The following is a 22382-nucleotide window of genomic DNA, read 5'->3' as shown; positions in this document are numbered from 1 at the left end:
TAGATCTAAGAGGAGCTTTCATTATTCTCTTTCCCTTACACTCCACATCTAATTCATTAATAAGAATTGTCAGTTCTCTTCCAAAGTCCTGGACTTGACCACTTTACTTCTCATTGTCTTTAGGACCACAGCCCTAACCCTAAACTAAGCCCAAGTTTGCTAGGGCTGCCATAAAAAAGCACCACAGACTGGCAATTTAAACAACAGAAATATTGTCTCAGAATTCTAGAGACTGGAAGTCCAAGATCATGGTGTCAGCAGGCTTGGTTTCTTCTGAGGCCTCCTTCCCTGGCTTGTAGATGTGGCCCCCTTGTCCCTGTGTCTCCACGTGGTGTTCCTTCTGTACATGTCTGTGTCTTAATCTCCTTTTCTTTTAAGGACACCAGTCATCTTGGATTGGGGTCTGCCCCAATGACCTCATTTTACCTTAATTACCTCTTTAAAGACCTATCGCCACATATAGTCACATTCTGCAGTTCTCGGGGTTGGAGCCTCAACATAAGCATCGTGGGGCACACAACTCAGTCCATAACAGCCCCCGTCTTTTATTGCTGCTACCACAGCTACAGCCACCTTCATTTTCTTTCAGCCTCATTCCATCACAGTCCAAAAGCCTATCATCCACACAGCAGCCAGAGTGATTTTTCTGAAGTGCATATTATATCACATCATTACTGTGCTGAAAACACTACAATGACAACCAGAATAAAATTCAAATGTAGGCACACAGACCCTATTCGACCGCACCCTTGCATATCTCTCTGACCTCCCCGTCTGTCTAACATTCACTCTACATCAGCTACCCTGGCCCTCTGTTGTCTCCACAAACATTCTAATTTTGTTTTGAGGAATTTTGGCTCTGCTCTCTTTCCTGCTTGGAAATTTCTTCCAATCTCTCATGGCTGACTACTTTTGGTCATCTCCTCTGTAGACCTTTCTTGACACTCTAGCTAAAGCAACAACATACCCACACCCCAATCTTCTATAAGAGTCTGAAATGATATGTATTTTTTGTCTACATGCTCTTTACCTGCCTCACACTCTAGAATGAAAGTGCTTTGAGGACAGAAATTCTGCTTGTCTTGGACATTGCTGTCCCCCATGCTTAATGCAGTGCCTGCCATAGGAGATGTCCAAGAAATATTTTACTTACTGATTTCAAGAATATAGGGACTCAAAATCTCTCCCTTTTCCCCTCAATATTTTAATGAAGTTAATTACTATGGGCCTTTTTTCCTCCTGTAAATACACTTACTCCCTGGCATGAACTGCATATCTCTGGGGGAGCTAAAGAAATTCTTACTCAAGAAGCTTGGAATAGAGAAGTACTAGATCTGAAGTGGTAAAAACTGATTTCTTCCTGTTAGTGACACTGATTACTTGGAAGTGGTTGAGACGAATGTTGAGGCTCCACCTGAGCTCACTGGGAGAGTGATGATTGATTCGCAATGCCTGCCACTGCCACTGTATGAAAGAACACAGGCTCATATGCTGAATGCCTATTGCTTATGGGCTAACTGGTGTCCACAGCATCCACTAATGGATTAAAAGCTTTTCCTATATTCTGTCTTTAGTGGTGCTCCAGACAAAATTAAAGACCAAAATATTCTGCAAGTATAGATTCATATGATCATGGGGTTCATTTAAAATTATGCTAATTCGAGACTAAATCTTTGAGATAAGTTGACATATCCAGTCCCCTATCTACATGAAGATAAATACACTTAAACATTCTGCATTAATGATGAAGAATTCTAAAATATTTTCAAGAATAGAGTTTCAACTTTTGTAGTAAACCCACTTATATTTTCTGTCTTCACTTGGCTGTCACTTGGCTGGTCACAGAGTTCTTCCAAATATAAATCAGAAATCACTGTTTAGCTTTAGTACATGCCTTCATGTATAGTTTTAAATGAAAATAGAATGTTATTTCTTCTCTTCATTTGTGAATTCAAAAGTTGGTACACATCCTCTGAACATCCACTCTGTGTAGGTGTGTCAGGGTGCAGAGGTGAGAGAACAGTGCTGTGCTTTCCACAAGCTCCCATCCCGATGGTGGAAAGGCATTCAGGGTCCTGTGGTAAGTTCTGTGCTGTTCTCCAGGCTACAGACACTGCTGAACTTGGCAACAGAAATCTGATTGCTCCCCAGTCTTCTGTCCTTCAGGTGAAATAGCACTGTTTCCTTTAACTTTTATCCAAAATCACATCAGCATAACTTCCTCAAATGGACCCCATGGCCAAATTTAGCGCCGATGATACTTAACCACACCACTGGGCATACCCAACCTCAGAGACATGGAGCCAACCGCAGCCCCACGAGTCCTGACCAGGCCTAAGTGGTTTTGCCAGAAGAAATTCCTAAGACTGATTGAATGCTCAAATCTCAAGGCAGCCCTTCAAGATTTTTGCCACTGAAGATTATGTTTGCAGACCAATCAACAAAATATAGAATGAGATTATCCTGGTGGTTTGGAAAAAGAAGAGCACATTCTTTACTGTGTAGATGAAAGCTGAGAAAACATTTGAGTGGGGCGTTTCCCATCTGAATTCTCTGGATCCTATAATTAAGGATACCTGGGAGTTTTGGAATGTTAGACATAAGTGAACAGATGCAAGCATTTTATGAAGTAGCTGGGGGAGCATTCCACATTTTTCCAATTATTTAGCAAAAGGCACAGTTCTTGGCCTCTTTGTATGAGCAAGATAATCAAGGCAGTCACTCACTGCCCTTTTATGTCATTACAGCGGATGTCGATGAGGACATGCTATCTAGTGCCAAGACAGTGGCTGGCATTTAGCTCCCAAGGATCAAGGTGGAAGCAACCTAATCTAAATCTCCTGATCAAAACAACCAAGGCTTATTTCCCAAAACCAGGGGGCCCTCTTCCAAAGGTTAAAGTCCTCCTTCATCTGTGAATGTGCTTTAAGGAAGGCTGTAGACAAAGCCTCTTTTTTGTTGTCATTATTAAATAAGTCCCTAAACACAAATATATAAATAAGTAAATGCTTAAAACCATCTATTTGAATTACAGGTATACACACATATAGATTCATTGCATTTGATCCCATTTGTCTTATTTCCCCTGTGTATTCATTTGTATGTGTATGTGCTTGCATTTGTACATACATGCCTGTATGAATTTATATATTACAAGTAAAACACATTTGCATATGGAAGAAGGAAATACAGGCGGCAGCCTTAGCAAATCAGCTAAAGCTGCCATGCTTGATCCTTTGCCTAGCCCTCAGCTCACTCACTGTGTCCTGCCTCTACTCCCCCACACTAAACTAGGTAGGAAGTAGCCTAACCCTAACTATGGCCTCTATGACAGTTCCCATGGGAACACTATTTTATTGAGCCTTCACATTTGCCATTTATAGGTAAGACAACTGAGATGAGATGAGAAATTTTAGAGCTCGGGATTTAAACACAGGAGGGTGTGTGTGTGCGTGCATCTGTATACACATACACACTCACAGCTCTGACGTTATCATACTGTGCTCTAATAACACTGGTTATATATCTTTTGGGATCCTCAAACAAGCCAAGCTCGAATGCTCCTCTGCCTACTTTTCATGGGGCTCCTTCTCATCTTTCTGTCCTAAATATCACTCTTCTGAGAGGCTGTCCATGACCATATTACTCAGATTTTCTTGTTTGCTTCCTTCAAATTTATTATAATTTATTATTAGTTTAGGTTTGTCTATTTGGTCCACTTGTGTACTGTTTGTCTCTAGCTCTCCCAAGAGAAGGTAGCTCTGTGACATCTGAGGTCCCATCTCTCATTTTCTGCTGTAGACCCCAGCCCCCAGTACAGAATGTTTGATGACCTAGCACAGTTTTCTGGCTGGCTAGGAAACCCCACTTCACTGTTTCACCTGGTCCTGGGCACTCTATATTTGCTGCCCTGAAGGTCCTGTTTCTCTGCTTGCAGTAACTCTGCTCTGTGGTCTTTCAGTTGTGTACTGCTACCCAGTAAGAGATGCTCTGACATAAATAACCTGGCTAAAGTGTGACTGGGGAGTGGTGGTGTCATTCATTCATTCACTACCTCATCCACCCCTGAAAAAGTACTGTCAGCCTTTTCTGAGACAATCCTGGTGGGGGACATTAAGGACACTAATATGAATAGATATGGTATTTGTCCTCAATAAGTTCATGGGCTAATGGGGGAGATGCACCATGAACAGACAAAGGACTCTGGAAGAAGAAACCACAGGGTACTCTGTGGGCTCAAAGGACGGTCCCCAAATTCAGTCTGTGTGGGCAGGAAGACTCCTGGAGGAGGGATGCTGGGAGAATCTTGAAGGACCAGTAAGAGTTAGTCAGATAAAGTGCGGCCGGTCTGGGGGGTTTATGCAGAGTGATTCAGGGAAAGAAGCTCCATGTGCAAAGGCAGCAGGGTCCTTCAGGGGCTGTAAGAGGCCTGGTGTGTTGAGTGCATTGCAAAATCATAGGGGAGAGTAAGGAACAAAGATGGTCATGGGCAGGCAGTACACATTGTGAGATGGGCTAAGCAATTTGGAATTCATCCTAATCACTGTGGGGAATCACAGAGGATTTTAACAGGAGAATGACATAATCAGAGTAGTTTGTAAAAAGACCACCCCAGTTTATAGGGTGGAGATGGCACAGTGCTCATTCATTTATCCATCCATCCAACAATTTTTATTTAGTACTGCCATATGACAGGCATTGCTCATTACTGGGGATGAGCAATGATGAGCAGAACAGAGTCTCTGACTCTTCAATCTTCTGGTCTAGTGGGGAGGACAAATCTAGCAGCAGAAATAAACAGAAAAGCACAGGTGGTGATCATGGCTATGAAGGGGAAGGACAAGGAACTGTGGGAGCATTTGACAGTGTCCAGGAGGCCACGAGGAGGAAGTGACGCTTGTGTTGACCTCTGACAGGTGGTGAGGTTAAAGTGGCCCTGCTCATTCTCCCCATGAGAAATCCCCTGGCTGTGAACCAAGATGGTGGCTGTGGGACTGAGGGAAGGAGGCAGTCTAGACAGATTGTAGGGAGGTAGAATCAATAGGACCTGAAGACATTTGGGGTGGAGGAGAGGGAAGAAAGGGGGAGGGAGACAGAAACAAGTCACAAATGGTCCAGGCATCTGACTTGGGCACACTGTCTTGTGCTAGGAACCTCAAACACTGAAAGGTGCAATGACTGGGCTTGTCATATCGTCCAAGCACTTCTCTTACAGACTTTAGCACATTGGACTCTCACAACAGCCTTGTCTGGTATCCCTCATCTATTGGGTGCCTACTCTGTCAGGTACTGTACTAAGTGCTTTCTGTGTGTTGATTCTTACATTAATCAGATGAAGCAAGGGCTCCTGGCATATCAAAACTTAGAGATGCTAAGTAACTTGATTGGGTCCACACAGCTCATCACTTTCAGAGCCTGGATTGGAAAGCACATCTGCTGCTCTCCAGAGTGAGTGGCTGTAACCACTCTGCCATGGTGAGTTTGGGATATCTATGAGAGGGCGTTGCCTTCTCATATTTGCAGTTCATTAGAACTGCCAGTGCCTTGGCTCAAAAGACATCATCTAGTGTTAACATTTAATGAAGTTTATTTCTCTAGCCTTTATAGGCATCATTTGATTAAAACCTCAAGTTTTCCCTGAGCTAATAGGACTTGCTAACAGTGAAATGCGACCACTAAGGGAGATGAAAGCACAACTATCCTAACTATTCCCTGGTCACCTTGGGGGTTCCAGGCTCTTTCAGGAGGACACTGGCTGGTTAGAAGTCCCCAGGTGTGAGCAGAATAGAGAAGGGATGGAGACTCGTGTGCTAGGAGCACTCTGCTGGGTGCCTTACCTTTGCTCCTCTCCATGGTCTTCTAGGCGTCCCTCTGAAGTATTGGAGTCATTTCACATTTAAGGAAGCTCCAGTCCAGACCAGTTAAAGTCTGGTTAAAACTGCATTACTAAGTGACTAGGAAGCTGGGACTTGAATCCTGGCCTGCTTGTATCCCTGCCCCGGTGGAAATGGTGTGGCAGGAGACGTGAAAGGAACCAGGAGAGTTTCACTTGGAAAGAAAGATCCTTAGACGTTAGGGTGAAATAGAAAATAGAGGACTTCTCCCTGAGGCTCTAACAGGCAGAATTAGAACCAAGAGTAGGATTCAGATTCAGTTTCATTCAGCAAACACTAATCCTGCTGTGTACCAGGCCATACGCCAGATGTTAGGATATCAGGAACACAAAACAGCCTTGGCCTCTTGTAGCTCAAAGTCTGGGAGAACAGATAGACATGTGACCAGGTGCTTCCCACACAAGCCCCGTGTGCTGAGTGCACTGGCAGACAAGGGAATGGAGGAAGGGGGCCTGAATACTTGTGACTGGGCTTAGCAGGGAAGACTTCAGGTAGATGGGCTCCTTTAAACATGGCTTCAGTGAACAAGTAGTGTCTTGACCAGTAGAGACAGAGAGGCAGGATGTTCTGGAGAGCAGGGCAGCAAGAGCAAGGGTGCCGAGGCAGGAGACTGGATGGGGCATTTGGGAAGAGTGAGTGCTGGGCAGCGTTAGCAGGTGGGTTCTACTTGGAGAAATGCCAACCTTGAGCCTGAACAGTCTAGTCTGAACTTGGACGGTGGGGGGACTGGGACATCAAGCTTCCTGAAGTAAGAGGTGTGTATTGTTTTTTTATAATTAATTTTTATTGGAGTAGAGCTGCTTTCAACTCATGTTGTATTAGTTTCTACTGTACAGCAAAGTGAATCAGCTGTACATATACATATATCCCCCTCTTTTTGGATTGCCTTCCGATTCAGGTCACCTGGCGTGGGATGAATTGGGAGATTGGGATTGATGTATATGCACTAATGATACTATATATAAAATATTGATAGATAACGAATGAGAACCGACTGTATAGCTAAGGGAACTCTACTCAGTTCTCTGTAGTGACCTAAAAGAGGTGTGTGTCTTGTTTCAGGCAATCTTGAAAGAAGAACATCCAGATTTCCACAAAGATATCCATCCACTGTTGACTGCAGCTTTTTCAGATGTTGCCGATAAGGTGATTGTTGTTGAAGTTCAAGATTTGCTGCTAGAAAAAGAAATCCAACCCCCATCCATCACAGAGGACCCAGGTTGGTCTCCGGATATGCACAGCCCCAGTTACTGTGCTTTTAAGTGTGAGCCTGAGATGAGGGATACTCATCTCAGGGATCTGAAAGTATCTCAGTCCATTGCAGATTGTCAGCTGAGTGAGTTGACAACTGGGTCAGGATGGGAAGGGGAACTTGGGGGCTCAGATGACAGGAGTGCCCTGGGAATTCCAGTCCATTTGGCATTAGCCAGATGTGAGAGGGGCAAAGGGGATGGTACCCTAACATTTCCTTTTTGATGACTGTCTTGCCCTGTGTATTTACGGAGAAACAAGCACTAACATGTTTTGGCATTTTTTTTCAAACAATTGTAACAGGCCTCTTAACTGCTTAGTTAATGTCCTTAGTGCAAAAGAATGGAGGTTGTTAGAATTATTATTATTTTTTACCATACCCCTCCAACCCACCTCTAGTGCTTTTCAAATTGTTGAAGAAAGACAATTGCTGGTCTTCAAATTGAAATGCATAGAAGAATGTCTTGGGAGAAACAACATTCAAGAGGTGAAAGATTACCATACATTTAAGTGCTTGAGCCCATCCATCTTTTAGGGCAGAAGTCTTTAATCAGTACCAGTGATTACAGGGATAATGTCAAGATAAAAATCATATGCATTCTAGCATTTAAAAAAATTCTCTGCCTTAAGTCACTAATGGTAGCTTATATTATTAGCACAGAGATCATTCTCAAGGCCTAATGGGCCCTGGCTGGTTCCTCTCTTGGCAGGCCTAGGGCACTGGGCTCACTTTGTAATTTCACCTTTGGCTTGGAATCTGTCTGTGTCTCCACAGGCACATTGATTTGAAAGCAATCAGCTGACTTCATCCTTAGAAGTGACTGTTAGCAAGAGACCACGTGCCAGTTATTTTCAAGGTAATCAGTTGGTTGACTGGAGTCAGAAGTTGCAGCAAAGTGGGTTGAGTGTGTAGCTGCCAGCTGAGTTTCCCTTTTGGGATTTGCTGTGTAGTGGGATATTGCTCTTATATTTGTGTATCTTATGTTTTAGGGTCCATGGTCCGTTGTTATTTATAAAATGCTTTCCCATCCTGGAATTCATGTGTTTCGTGAACATCTGTTGAGAGCTTACTATGTAGCGGCTCTGTGCTAGGTACTGAGATGCATATGAGGGCATGAGGCACAGTCCCTCCTTAATGAAGCTTACAGTGCAAAGCATTCATTCATTCATCATTCGCTTCTACATTCAGCACGTTTACAGGATATCTACCGTGAAGGCCATTGATACAGGTGCTGGGGCTGCAATAGAGCAAAGTTCCTCCTCTCAGGCTGCTTGCTTTTGGAAAGAGATGTTGAAAACTATATACTTTGTCAGGTGTTGATGAGAATGACCAAGAACAATAAAACTGGGTATATGGGCATTTTATATCAAATGATTGTATTTCTTACCTTCTTTGGGTGAGATTAGTAAACCCATCCTAAGGATGCAAATGGCAAGCCTCAGGATGCACATCATGGCCCGGTCTGGCAGGGAGCTGCCCCCAGAGGTAATGTTGGGCTATGCCACCCGGGTCTTCAGCTCTCTGTACTGGTACCTTGTCTTTCACAGCACCCCTCTGCTTTCCATTTGGGGTTCTACCAAAATGGGGAGACGTTCCCTTTATGCAATCTCACATTAAAACCCATCCCCTACCTTCAGTCATTCCCCCAGAACTTGACTCTCTTTCAAGGGTTTTATGTATTTGTTTTTAAAGAAAGGATGACTTAAAAGTGTCACTTCTGCTCTTAATTTTAATATCCTCCTTTCTCTCCCAGGAGGGAAACCAGCTACAGAAAAAAGCTCCAAAGAACTATCACTGATTAGTTGGGAACAAACTGTGGGTCCTCCGATCAGCCTCAGGGGTCTAGGTATGTCACTCACTGCCCATGGGACTTGTTTTCCTCCCTCCCTTTTTTTTATTTTCCAGAATCTCCCATAGCTGTAAAGTCATCATAACAATAGCACCCTCAGCCACCTGCCTGGGTTGTAGTGAAGATCACCTAAGAGAATGGCTACAGGAGTCCTTCATGAACTCACCCCTTGGACAAAGGCCCACAGGGATGAAAATGGCCACCGGGTGTAGCAGGCAGAGCACACAGTCTGGAGTTTGGGGCACTGGGTGGGACCCCAGCACACCAGCTGCTGAACCTGGCTCAGGCATTTACTCCTCCAAGCCTGTTTGCTCGTGTCACCACAGAGCCTGCAATGGTGGATGGCTGCCTGGCCGAGGAACGGGGAAGCAATGCCTTCATCATAAGGCAGAAGATTGAACAAAATTGTGCCCAGCCCATGTTTTCTAAACCCCAGGAATCTGTGAGCACCTTCATAACATTTGTCACATCAGCACTTTAAATGTTTTCATTTACATTTGTACTTTAGCCATGGCTAAATAATAAAGGCCACAAAATCACAGGTTTAATTTCATGGATGTCTTAATATACATTAGAATAAATATGTAATCGTTAAAATATGTAATTCCTAAAATAGTTGTGAGCACACCCAGTGCCATGTGGGCCTTTGTCAGGTGAGCACATTGGAGGTCCCCTTCTTGATCCTTTCATGGGCTTTAATTGCCAGCACGTTTTCAGGGAGCTTCAAAGTCTGATATTGTCCTTTCACGGTATTTCCCCCCCAAAGCCTGTTTGCTCGTGTCACCACAGAGCCTGCAATGGTGGATGGCTGCCTGGCCGAGGAACGGGGAAGCAATGCCTTCATCATAAGGCAGAAGATTGAACAAAATTGTGCCCAGCCCATGTTTTCTAAACCCCAGGAATCTGTGAGCACCTTCATAACATTTGTCACATCAGCACTTTAAATGTTTTCATTTACATTTGTACTTTAGCCATGGCTAAATAATAAAGGCCACAAAATCACAGGTTTAATTTCATGGATGTCTTAATATACATTAGAATAAATATGTAATCGTTAAAATATGTAATTCCTAAAATAGTTGTGAGCACACCCAGTGCCATGTGGGCCTTTGTCAGGTGAGCACATTGGAGGTCCCCTTCTTGATCCTTTCATGGGCTTTAATTGCCAGCACGTTTTCAGGGAGCTTCAAAGTCTGATATTGTCCTTTCACAGATGTCATCTCATTTGATCCTTATAATATTCACATCTGAGAACAAGGCTAAAATTATTTTCTCTCGTTTATGGCAGAAAGGGCTTAGAGAGAGGAACTAATTTGCCTGGAGTCACGCAGCTTATTAGATGGGAGTGAAGAGGAGAACCCAGGTTTCTGGACTCCCAGCCCAGAGTGACTTCCTCCTTTGTCTTGTATGTTCTTGCTCCTCCCAGAGTCCTGGGCCACCCACCTGCTGTTTCCTCCTCCCCTCCAGACCTGGCTGAGACCTCAGAAGGCTGTCTGGACTCTCAGAGCTCAGCTGTAAATATTGGAGAGGGGTTTTCTTATCTGAGAGTCACTTCTCACTCATCCAGCTGCCAGCAGCCTAAGCATCCATCAACTTGCAGATTGTAAATCAGTGCCCAACTCGACAGCAAATCTGTGAGCCTGAGCTGGAGCCCAAACAGGCACCAGCCCCTGCCTGGGGAATTGTAGAGAGAACTTTGGGGTTGAGCCCAGAAAACAGCTACCCTGTTTAAGGGATGCTTTGGGCCCAGACACATTGTCCTGCCTCCAATGGAGAAAGACCAAAAGGAGAGAGCCAGGGGCTGCAAACCCAAGCCACAGAACCCCAGTCTGAGTCACACTGGGAGAGAGAGGAGGGAAGCCCAGTTCTAAGCTTGATGGTTTACCTGCCCAAGCACATCAGCTTTACATCCAGAGAATCAGGCAAAGGAGGTTACAGACACATATGTCAAAGCTTTAGGGGCTACTTGAGACTCATGCTCAGAGAGGGGATCCCTGTCTGCACCGTAATCCCCCAAACAACTCCAAAACCAACTTGGAAAGCCCACCTTCTTGTTGGGATTGAGAAAGACAGATTATAACTAAAGAAAACAAATAAGCAAATATTTCTATATTTCCTGGAATTGGTTAAAATATATTACAAAGCCTGTAAGGCCTTCCAGGATGGTGTCCCTGCCCATCCCCCAAGCCCTGACCCTTTTCTTTCCCACCTGGAACATTCCTGCCCCACCAACCACATGGTCTCCTAGACAGGCCTGATGTCCTCAGCCTCTGGGCTTTTGCACTGAGTACACCTCTGCCAGGGGCATCTTTTCTCCTATTTCCACCTAATTCCTACTCACCCTTCAAGACTGTTCCTTCACCAGTTCATTGATTAACTCAATCAAATATATAAACCAATAGATGAAATTAATCTCAGGGGTTAGCCTAGCCATAGAAGAATAGTGCTCATGGCAAGCACCTTGGCAGTGCCAGTTAGGGAGGTCAGAATAACTGGACTTGAAATCACACTGCGCACCCTCCCACCTTCTCTAGCAGCCCTCATCTGTCTGTTGGCTTGATCCCCCAGTTTGTGCTGGGACCCTCTCTTTCCTCCCTACACATCAGGCTCTTATTGAACCTTCAGGGCTGTCCTACCAGGAACCCCCCATATCACCAGGCTTGCTGGGGGAGATTACAGCTGAACTCCAAAGTGCTAGTTTACACCTTGAAATTTTGGGGGTTTTCATAAGTTCCTGTTTGTCTTACCAAATAGACTCTAAGTTCTTCAAATGGGCCTTCATCTTTCACTGTCCTTGTTCACCTCCCCCCACCCTTCGACCTAACTTCCAGCATCCTGCCCTGCGTGGCAGGGCAGGGTCAAAAGTATTTTAGGGATGACTCATGTATTCTCCAGGGCTGATCATCTCATTTGTTTAATATGCACACCCTTGGCACCCATATTTTGTCAAAGAATGAGAAACCTTTCAACAACAGTGTTTTAGTCCACTTGAAATGACTCAAGTTAATCCTATAGCATCTGGGATTATTTCCCCCAGGAGCTCAAAATTAATACAGTGGTAAATATAAATAATTCTTCTCTTCTTTTTGTTTCTCGTATGCCATTCCACTACTTAATAGCTCCATGTTGCAAGTTGGCCAAGGACACAAGGGGTTAATTTTAGCTGGGCAGAGAAAGGAATAGCCCAGGCACAGCACTGTGGCTGATAGAGAGCAATCCTAGAACTAGGGCAGTGTGGGAGGGTGGGTTGGCAGGTGAATTTCAGAGAGGAGGGTCTCCTTCCTCACTTCTGACTGACGCCCGCATCAAGACCACAGGCAATTCGGCATGACTGAACAATCGAAAATCTTTTTTGTCTTACACAGTTCTTCCGTCCTCACTGGAAATTATTACTGATGGCTGGGCATGCTGATGTCTTGGCAGAGTGGGGCCTTCCTGCTGGGGAGAGGGGTTTTGAGTTTTATGTCCCAATGTGACTTTGATGGAGTCGGACAAATTTCTCAGGCTTGGTGGACCTTCGCCCAGGCTGGAAATCTCCCCTGGGCAGTAGAAAACATCTGAGACACCCAGACCCTAAATGGGGTATTTTTGCTTTACGAATCCCCAAATCTCTGGGGATTGCAGCCAGAAGAGTCTGAGGAAGGCAGAGCTGGGGTTCAGTCTCCAAGGCCCTAAGTGGTAGCTATGGAGTCCCTCAACTTAGGGAGTTAAGATGTGGTGTCCAAGCCCTTTGCTAGGTTGGACCAGGCCCAGTACAAGCTTCCTTGAGTTGCGGAAATGCAGAGAGTGAGTTAGCCTGGGCTCTACTACTGGGAAAGTTCTATCCTGGGGCTGTGCCTTTAAAGAAGATCATATACTATCTGCAATTAGGTGGCTTGGAGAGATAGGTTCGGAAGAAAGACAAGAATGGGAATCATGGTAGTAGCTGGAAGTGAATGTCAGTGGATGGATTAAGTCTGGGGCAGAACTGAAGGGATCTAGAAAATGGGCAGTGATTCCAGAGTCAGGACGAAGCAGGACATCTGGAAGTTAATGCCATGAAGGCTGGTCATCTACTATCATCACCATGTTACATGTGTACCTGGAGTGTGGACTCAGACAGACTTTGCTGGGGACTGGGCTCACCTGGCTTAGCAACCAGGACCTAGCATGTACCCAGCCACATGGCCCCGAGGAATGACATTTGTAATCTCAGAGCTCAGGAATAATTGTCAGAGAAATACTTCAAGTTGCCAGAAGCCTACCTCTGTCCTAGCCGGCCATCCCTGCTCAGATGCCATGTTAAGCTTCTTGGGCTCTAAGTAGAGATGTCTGATAGAGTCTTTCCCTTCCCCAGTCCTTGGCCCAAATTCCTTATAAGATTTGTTCCAATGGAATCCTCTTTATAGGCCAAGGATGCAAGCTGTTATTCAGTATGTGTGATGTGTCAGACACTGAGCCTGCTTTGAGTTTGTAAGAATAGTCTTACAGCCAAATGAAGGGGAAGGAGACCGCTATGCATGTGGACTTTGAACCCCAGAGGTACAAAGTTCTGAGGTAATCAAGAGGAAGCATGATTCAAGTATGTGCAGAGAGGAGTGGATGCCTGTGTAGGGCTTTGCAGGATGAATAGGAGTTCTCCAGGTAGATAGGGGAAGGGAGTGCATGACAGAAAGAAGGAATAGCTTATGTAAAAGTACAGAGGCTAAGTTCCTTGATGTGTTCAGGGAACTGGAAGGGAGGGTCAGGTCATAAAGCTCTTGTGTGCCCTGGTAAGGGTTTTGGACTCAATCTTGTAGATGATGGGGAGCCACTGAAAGGTTTTAATGAGAGTGTTTACACAGTCATACATTTAACAAAGACATCTTGAAATGAAGAACCTTTCTTAAGCAGAACACAGTTAGAGCAGGAAGAGGTCTGGATCCGCAGCCAGGAAAGGCAGACTCTGCTCACTCAGCCAGTTGATGGCATGATCCACAGTCACTCATTTCCCCTCCAGGTCTTTGCAGTCACATCAGCCAAATCCCTTCTGAAATATAGTTTTGTAAGCAGAGCATCAATGTAAGATAATGCATACAAAAGCTCTTTCGGAAAAAAAATGAAGTATAAATGCAAGATGCAGCCATCCTATTATTATTTTCTGCCTGAGCTCTTAAGAAAAATAGCAAACCTATAGGCTCTGAGTGCCCATCCTGCCACCCAGGAAGGCTTAGGCGCACAGCTTCTCAAGATGCACTGTGGAAAATGGAGAGCCACATCAGCTGCTTACGGGTGTGCCAAATCGGTTCAACTAGGGTGTCGGACTGTCTGGTGCCCTCCCAGCTGGGGAAAGGATTTGTTGGGGTTTTGAGGCTTAGCAATAGCTTCTCCCCTCCCAGGTCCCGCCCTCCAGCAAGGCCCCAAGGAATCACCACAGGCAGGCTAATCTCCGAGAGGCTCCAGTGACGGTGAGGGGCAAATTGATCATTGACTGACAGGTCCCCAGGCCAGCTTGGAACGCCTGCTTGGGGTGAACTGGCAGTGCTTTCTGCTCTCCGGAGTTCATGGGAATTTGCTGTTCTTGTACAAACAGCCTCCCATGCGTGCAGGCTGGAGAGGCAGGGGCTCAGCGTGCTCAGAACACAGGGAAAACCCTCAGATGCCTGGAAGAGCAAAGGACTGCTCTGAGGTGTCCTCTGCTCCTTCCTCAGCACCCCTCACACTAGCTGTTCTATTTTCAATTGCTACCAAGCAATCAGCTTTGGACAGCTTTTGGAGACTCGATTCTGTCACCAACAAGCTGTGCTACCACAGGGCACTGTGCTTTCCTTTTCAGTGTCTCGGTCTCCTTATCTGAAAATGAGACTAGATAATTCTGGAGATTTCTGGCATCAGCAGAGTGGTAAAAGGAAAAGACCTTAGCTTTGAAGTCAGCAGATGGGGATTTAAACCCAGCTCTGTGGCTCCCTGGTTGTCTGATCTTGAGAAAGCCGGTCTCTCTCATCTACACGGTGCCTGGCATTGTGTAACTTCTCCATGTAATAATAAATATGAATGTAATAATAAATACTTATTAATAATAAATATGAATAATAAATAATAAATATACTTAGGCATAACCGTCTTCCTGATATGCAAGCATTAGTCAATGCAAGCACATCACTAGAACAGTTTCAGGGCAATAGGCTCCAAGTGACAAAAATCTCATGATTCTGCTGGGCAGCTGTGGTTTGCAGTGCTGCCCTCAGAAAGGCCCTCAGGAGCCTCTGGAGTGCTAGCCCCCAGCCTGACCCCATTATAGGCCACAGAGATCTGCCATAGTTTTCTCTAGCAAGGCAGGTGCAATTCCTGAGGTCCTGATGCATGGGCCAGTGGGCTGGGATAAACCCACCATGGTACCAGGGGAAAACCACTTGGATCCTGTTTTGAGATAGGACTGGGCAGGAATCTGAGCCCATGGCTGAAAGAATCAGCCCAGCTGGCTCCCCAGGTGGGGCTCAGGGGAAACCTTTGTCACCAGGTGGTTGAGAGCAGCTTCTGACTCAGTAGTGCAGATGCCTGGACCAGGATCTCCCAGGTCCCCAAGGAGCAGCTGTCACCACAGATCCTGTACCTGGGCCCACTTGGACGTGGACACCATGCACTTCCGTCTGTATTCTCTGGGATGCTCCTGTATTAGAAATCCTGAAAAAAAAACAGAAACACATTGGAGAAGCAACGGCATCAATAATTGACAAGAATAAAGCAATGCAGGCACACATGTATACAAGGAGATGCAGTGCAGCTGTTAAAAGTGATTTGTGTGAAGAGTTTCCCATAAGATCTGAAGGTATGTGTCTTACAACGTCAAATAAAAACTGGTATATCCACCTGATTGCAAATAAGTAAACCATAAGCTTAGGAAAAACAATCCTTGAAGAAATCAATCACTGGACTCTAGGTGGTCCTTGTTGGCTTTCTACTTTGATGTCTTTTCAAATGTTCTACCGGGTGCATATCGTATTTTCAAATGAAAAAAAAAATTAAACCAGAATTTCTTTGCCATCATGCTGAGACAAGCAAGCTGGAGTGCTTTATCTGCAGGTTTAAACTGGGCAGCAGCTTGATCATTTCAACATGATGGCAAGAAGATTCTGAACCATGCAAATGCCAGGAGAAGAGCCAAAAGACAAAAATTTCACCACCACGCAGAGCACGGAATGTCACACAAATGTCTTTTGTTCTTGGAGCCCCCATCCAGAGCACAAATAACAACAACCCACACAATAGTACACAAGTTAAGAATATAAGTTAACGTGGCTTAAACTTGTTGTTATATTTACAAACATACAGGGATTTTTATATTCTTTCAAATAGATGCTGATCCTGCAAAAAACTCTCTTAGATGGGCAGTACATTTATGCTCACATTGTTGTTACAGCTCAGAAAAATCTTTGTCTCCTCTTTGGAATTGTCCTGGGATCCACAGCTCAGGTTTATGGATGTGGCCAAAGCTGCCACATCTTTGCCTTTTCAAGATGGATTATGATTTTCCAAAACCTGTTTGGAAACTCTATCTATCCTTGAACTGGGCCATTACCTTGGGAAACATTTTCGGGTAAAAGTGAAATGTAACTAGAAAAGACCAGAAACAGAAATGACCTGCCTAGGAAGATGCTGCCGACGAGACTGGCACCAAGACCTCCTGTGGGACTGCAGCTTTGGAATAATTGCACAGTCTCTGCAGAGTACTACTTTGGGGGCCAACATTCATTGTTATGTATGATATTGCATGTGTCTGTAGGAAAACATTAAACATTTAAGTACTGATGGAAAGTTTACCCCCATGTAAGTTTGAACCAGAAAATGAAGCACAGCCCCTGCTTGCCTTCAAGGGGCTCCCCAAATCTGTCTCTTTGCCATCCCTTCTTGCATATCTATCTATCTATCTATATCTATCTATATATATATCTATTTATCTATCTATATACACACACACACATATATATATATTTTTTGGTCCACATATTTCAATATGGGTATCTGGAAGAGACATGGGAAACAGCCCATGCTCAGTGCATTAGCATTTTTATAATGAGTGGGGAAGGGACCCTAGGGCAAAAGGTCAGCTCTTGGACAAGAGCAAGATGAATCTTTTCTCTCTGTCCCTCTGCTGCCTGAATCACCTGGAAGCAGACAGACCTGGACTTTGTTACAGGTAAATAATTACAGTTGTATCTGCCATAAATATCTCGCTGAAGGGGCCATTGCAAGAATTGAGATTGTATCTCCAAGCAACTGTCAAATGGCTAGAATAAATTCAGAGGACTTGAAATACTGATGTACAGTTTCTATCATAGATATCTCTTGGTCTAGACTTTCAGACTGCATCTTGACAGAACACCTAGGATGGCTGAGAAATTAAGGAGTCAGGAACAAAAAAATTACATAGTGTTGGTGTTCTGTGGTGTGTGTCTTCTTTATCTGTGGCTTTGGCAAACAGGAAGTCCTTGTGAATTGGGGGGCTTGAGCAGAAATGTTAAAGGCACAGATCCCTGGGAATTAAAAAAAGCCAGGGAGGTAATAAATCTTAGACCAAAATGGAAAGCCTGAAGAGGTCAGTGAGCTACAGCCAACCTAATATCTGTACTTCTCAGGGCCGCAATAAATCTGACACTACTCCTTCTTGGCTCAGCTGGCTTCTGTGCAGCCGGCAGATCAAAGCCTCCCCCAGGACACTCTGCAATCACCTGTTTCTCATTGGTCTGGTGGGTGAGGCAGGCAGGATGGGGAAGGAAGGATGGGGCTGTCCCCTCCTTCTCAGCACCATCTGGGGGCCATATTTAAACACCCACAACCTGGGGTTTAGGGAGAGGATCCTGGGGGAACTAGAAGGCACTGCCCTAAATTGGAAGAAGTGAAGGATCAGCTGCAGAAAGGAGTGGCAGTGAAGCAGACAAAGGTTTTCTATAGGGAGATGCTGTCTTGTTTGGGTCTAAAGGGAGGAAGACCATCTTTGAGCTCTCTCTGAATTTGATCACTTGTCAATTTCATTTCAGCTGGATCTTTGTCTTATGCATTCCCCCCAAATTATTCATTTTTTTCTCCAAAAATACTTAGTAAAGTGCCCATTTATTTATTTATTTGTGTCAAAAACTATGGCACACATCTAACTCACCTTATCACTAACTCTCCTAATAGCCCTGCAAAGGAGATATTATTATTTTCTTTCTTCAGATGAGGATCCTGAGGCTCAGGGCAGTTAAGCACCCTGGCTAAGGTCATGCAACTAGCGGGTAGCAGAGTCAGGGTTTGAATCCAAGGCTCCGAGACTGAAAACTTCTCACAATTCCTATTCTGCCACAGTATATCTACTGTGATCAGGGTACCACTAAATCCCGCAAAGGATGTAAAAATAAGGCAGAAGAAGATCCTAGTTTTAAAAAAATGCCCTGAAAGTTGAGATCTGACATATCTATAAATAACAGTGATACAAAATAGTGTGTGATAAATGCCTTGTGAGAGGTATGGATGAAATATGAAGGGATTTGGAGGAGGCAGCGTTTGCTTCTGAGTAGCATGGGCACTTGTATTGGATCCCGAAACTTCAGTAGGATTTGGGCCTCTGGCTCTAAATGGAACGATATTGCAGCAGAGAAAATGGCTGTTGAGAGGCCCCAGCCAGCAAAGCATGGAGGACATGTGGAGACTTCAAATAGTTGACCTTGGAATAAGCTACCCCGAGAGGGGTATTACAAGGAGATGAACTTGGAAAAACCTGTAGTTTAAGGGTGTGTATGTCTTCTAATACCTGATAGAGTTTGGACATTTTTTCCTGTAAGTAAAAGAGATTTGGAGATTTTTAAAAAGATTTTAAAAAGATTTTTAGAAGATTTTAAAAAGATTTTTAAAAAGATTTTTAAAAAGAGATTTAGAAAGCTTATTTTTTTGTGAGAGTGTGGAAGACAAATTGGAGAAGACAGAAAGGATGCAGAGAGATGAGTGGGAGGCTCTTGTAATAATCCAGGTTTTGAGGATCCCACCCTTGAATACTGTTTGACTTCTATATATTTTTGGCTTTGTTGTTGGGGGAAGATCAACTTCTTTTTTTTGTTTTGTTTTGAACTTTTATCAAATGTCCTTTCCTTAAGTGAAGAATAGTTGCTGTATGATATTATATAGGTTACAGGTGCACAATCTAGTGATTCACAATTTTTAAAGGTTATATTCCATTTACAGTTTTTATAGAATATTGGCTACATTCCCCATGTTGTAAAATATATCCTTGTAGCTGATTTTTTACCTAATATAATAGTTTGTACCTCTTAACCCCTTGCCCCTATTGTGCCCCACCTCACCTCCCTCTCCCCACTGGTAACCACTAGTTTGTCCTCTACATCTGCTTCTCTTTTGTTATAACCACTAGTGTGCTGTATTTTTTAGATTCCACATATAGGTAATATCATACAGTATTTGTCTTTCTCCATCTGACATACTTTACTTAGCATAATGCCCTCCAAGTCCATCCATGTTGATATAAATGGCAAAATTTCATTCTTTTTTATGTCTGAATAATATTCCATCATATATATGTATCACAGAAGATCAACTTCTTAATGTCCATCAACAGAAGTGTTGTGAAGTCTTAGGTGTTCTGTGTCACATGCTGTGACTCATTCTCTAGAGGTGAGCAAGTCTCTGGAGGCTGAGTCAGCACCCAGGGGTGATTAGATTGTGAATAAAGTCAGAGATCCTTCCTGGTTTTCTCTATAGGCTCTTCCAGAGATCCTGTCATTTCCAGACCAGCACTTCCACCAGCGTGTCCTTTTTCAAGGATTTGGAATTCCCCTCCAAGAATCTATTGATGCTCTGGGGAGAGGAGCACAGGATGTACAGGAAGCAGAGGGGGCTGGGAGTCAGAACACCAGATTCCAGGCTCTGTCCTGGCCCTAAACTTTGGACCAACCACTCTACCTCTTTGGATTCAGTTTTACCATCTCCCAAACATGGAGAATATAATTCTTGGTTCGCCTAAGGTTGGATTGGATTGTATAGTACAGATTGCATGGGCTATTGGTTTTCAGATACCCCAGTCCTAAAAGCTCCAGACTTCTTTGGAGATGCTTCAGATGCTGCCCACAGATAAGCACAGTCTGAATAGATCCCCATGAATCCATTGTATCAGTACATATTTAGCTTCTGCTGCAAATATGTCATGCATGAATTAATGACTAGACCCCTGGTGTTGTAAAAAAGAGATTCATTTGGGAATCGGGAGATGTAAAAGAGAATCCAGGATCTAAGTTAAATAATGAGATCTTCAGCAAGCCTTTTATCCTCACCTGGAGCTTCTGCTTCTTTGTATTTTGCATGCTTGTTTTTTGTTTTGTTTTGTTTTGTTTTGCGGTACGCGGGCCTCTCACTGTTGTGGCCTCTTCCGTTGCGGAGCACAGGCTCCAGACGCGCAGGCTCAGCGGCCATGGCTCACGGGCCCAGCCGCTCTGCGGCATGTGGGATTCCCCCGGACCGGGGCACGAACCCGTGTCCCCTGCATCGGCAGGCGGACTCTCTACCACTGCGCCACCAGGGAAGCCCGCATGCTTGGTTTTGAACAGATGATCTGTGTCCCTTCCAGTGGTGTGGGCTATATTTCTCCATTATGTGGGGATTAGAGGAATTTAAATAAAATGTATTGTGATGTTGCTTTAATGAATGCTTAGAAAGCAAGACCCTGTATCACATCAGCTATGCCGACTATGATCAGATCCAGGGAGTCAGGCCTGGGACCATCAAGACAAAATGTATGCACTTTACTCTTAGGAAGGCCACCTAAGCCCTCACTCAGTGCTTACTAATTCTTAGTTTATGTACAATTCTAACATGGTTGGTGATTTGATGTTACAGTCTGCGGCAGAAAACCGGTGGCAGGGAAGGGACAGCTGGCAAACGTCATGTACTTATGAAGCAGTGCTAAGTGACAGCTTAGGACTGCTGGAGCTGGAGCAAGAAGTCAAAGGCACTTGAAGATAGGAATTGTTGATCCTAGGGGGGAGGTTTTTTTACACAATCTAACTACATCTATCTCCCTCTATGGCAGGAGTTAAGCTCATGTGACATCCAGAGGAATCCAAGACAGTTACGAAATTGGCTCCCAAGCTAGAGTAGATGAGCTAGTAAAGAAGCAGAGCAAGGGATACACCAAATAATTGTTTTAAAACCCAACCTGTCAAATCTGAGGTCTGAGGGAAAAAATGACTTCAGAAAAACATGAAATAAAAAGTGTTGAGAGTCAAGAGATCCAAGATTAAGAAGATTGTTCAAGTGGTTCAATTAGACACACTAATTGATGTTCCAATAATGACCCTGGGTCATTCTGATAAAAAGAAATTATGTCCCTCTACTGAAGGAAACACGGACACGCGTAATTTCCTTGGGAAGCTTTCCGACCAACAGTGAATTTGGGATGGAGGGATTGGGGATTCAATCTTTGGTTCTTAAAGGATTAAGATTCAGTTACTTGAAAATCTCCTTATCTAAATCCCCCCAAAATATCAGGCCCTCTCCTAGCTGTTCTTCTTCTTCTAGGGATACATGGATTCCTGGGGTGTCTTGGGGAATGTGTCCCCATGGAGCCCTGAGGGAAGCCATGCCCAGAGTGCCAGGCATCTGAGACAGGCTTCAGTGCTGTCAAGCGCCCTATTCACCTCTATTTTGTGCTGCTTTGGGAAGATACACAGAGAGAAAGCCTGACTGAAAACCCCAGCTGCCTCGTGCCAGACAGTATCTCCTTACTTCCTTTCCCTGCCACCTCACTGCTATAGCTAGTAATTTGCAACAACTATTGTGGATCTGGTGACCTGGGTCATGGGGTGACGGGGGTGGGCAGGAGCCTGGGCCTGGAAGCCTTCGTGAAAGGCCAAGGAAACCCTGGTTTGGATCCCTATTCCCTGTGGTTAAACTGTCCTCAGATGAGCGTCTGTAAAAGCAGAGTCATTCCAGACCGTGGCCGGGAGGAAGCTGGAGACCACTTCACAGACGCAGTGCAGGGACGGAGCAATTGGAAGGCTCTTAAGGGAAAAATTTGGCTGCTCCTGCCATGTTAGCACTCAGGGCACCTGCCAATGTCAAATGTGAACAGTCTCTAAATCTGAGGTCTCCCTGCGGGCACTGTGCTCATCTGCAGGACATACCCCATGTTCCTCCAGACCCTTGCAAAGGGAGGAGGGAACTAAAATGTGCCAAGCACTATGCTAAGTCCTTTACTCACATTTGTTCCCTGAGTCCTGCTGTCAGCTCTACGAGGTGAGGAAGCACTAGACCCATTTCACAGACAGTGGCACTGAAGCTCAGAATGGTTAAGCCGTTTTCCTGATGTAACCTTCCTAGTGTGACAGCTGAGGGTTTCAAATCAGATGCGCCCAATACTGCCACGCTCTCTGCTTCTTTCCCT

This window comes from Lipotes vexillifer, unplaced genomic scaffold, assembly GCF_000442215.2.
Source record: "Lipotes vexillifer unplaced genomic scaffold, Lipotes_vexillifer_v1.1 scaffold3, whole genome shotgun sequence".
NCBI classification, from domain to species: domain Eukaryota; kingdom Metazoa; phylum Chordata; class Mammalia; order Artiodactyla; family Lipotidae; genus Lipotes; species Lipotes vexillifer.
Note: the sequence above shows the minus strand (reverse complement) of the source record.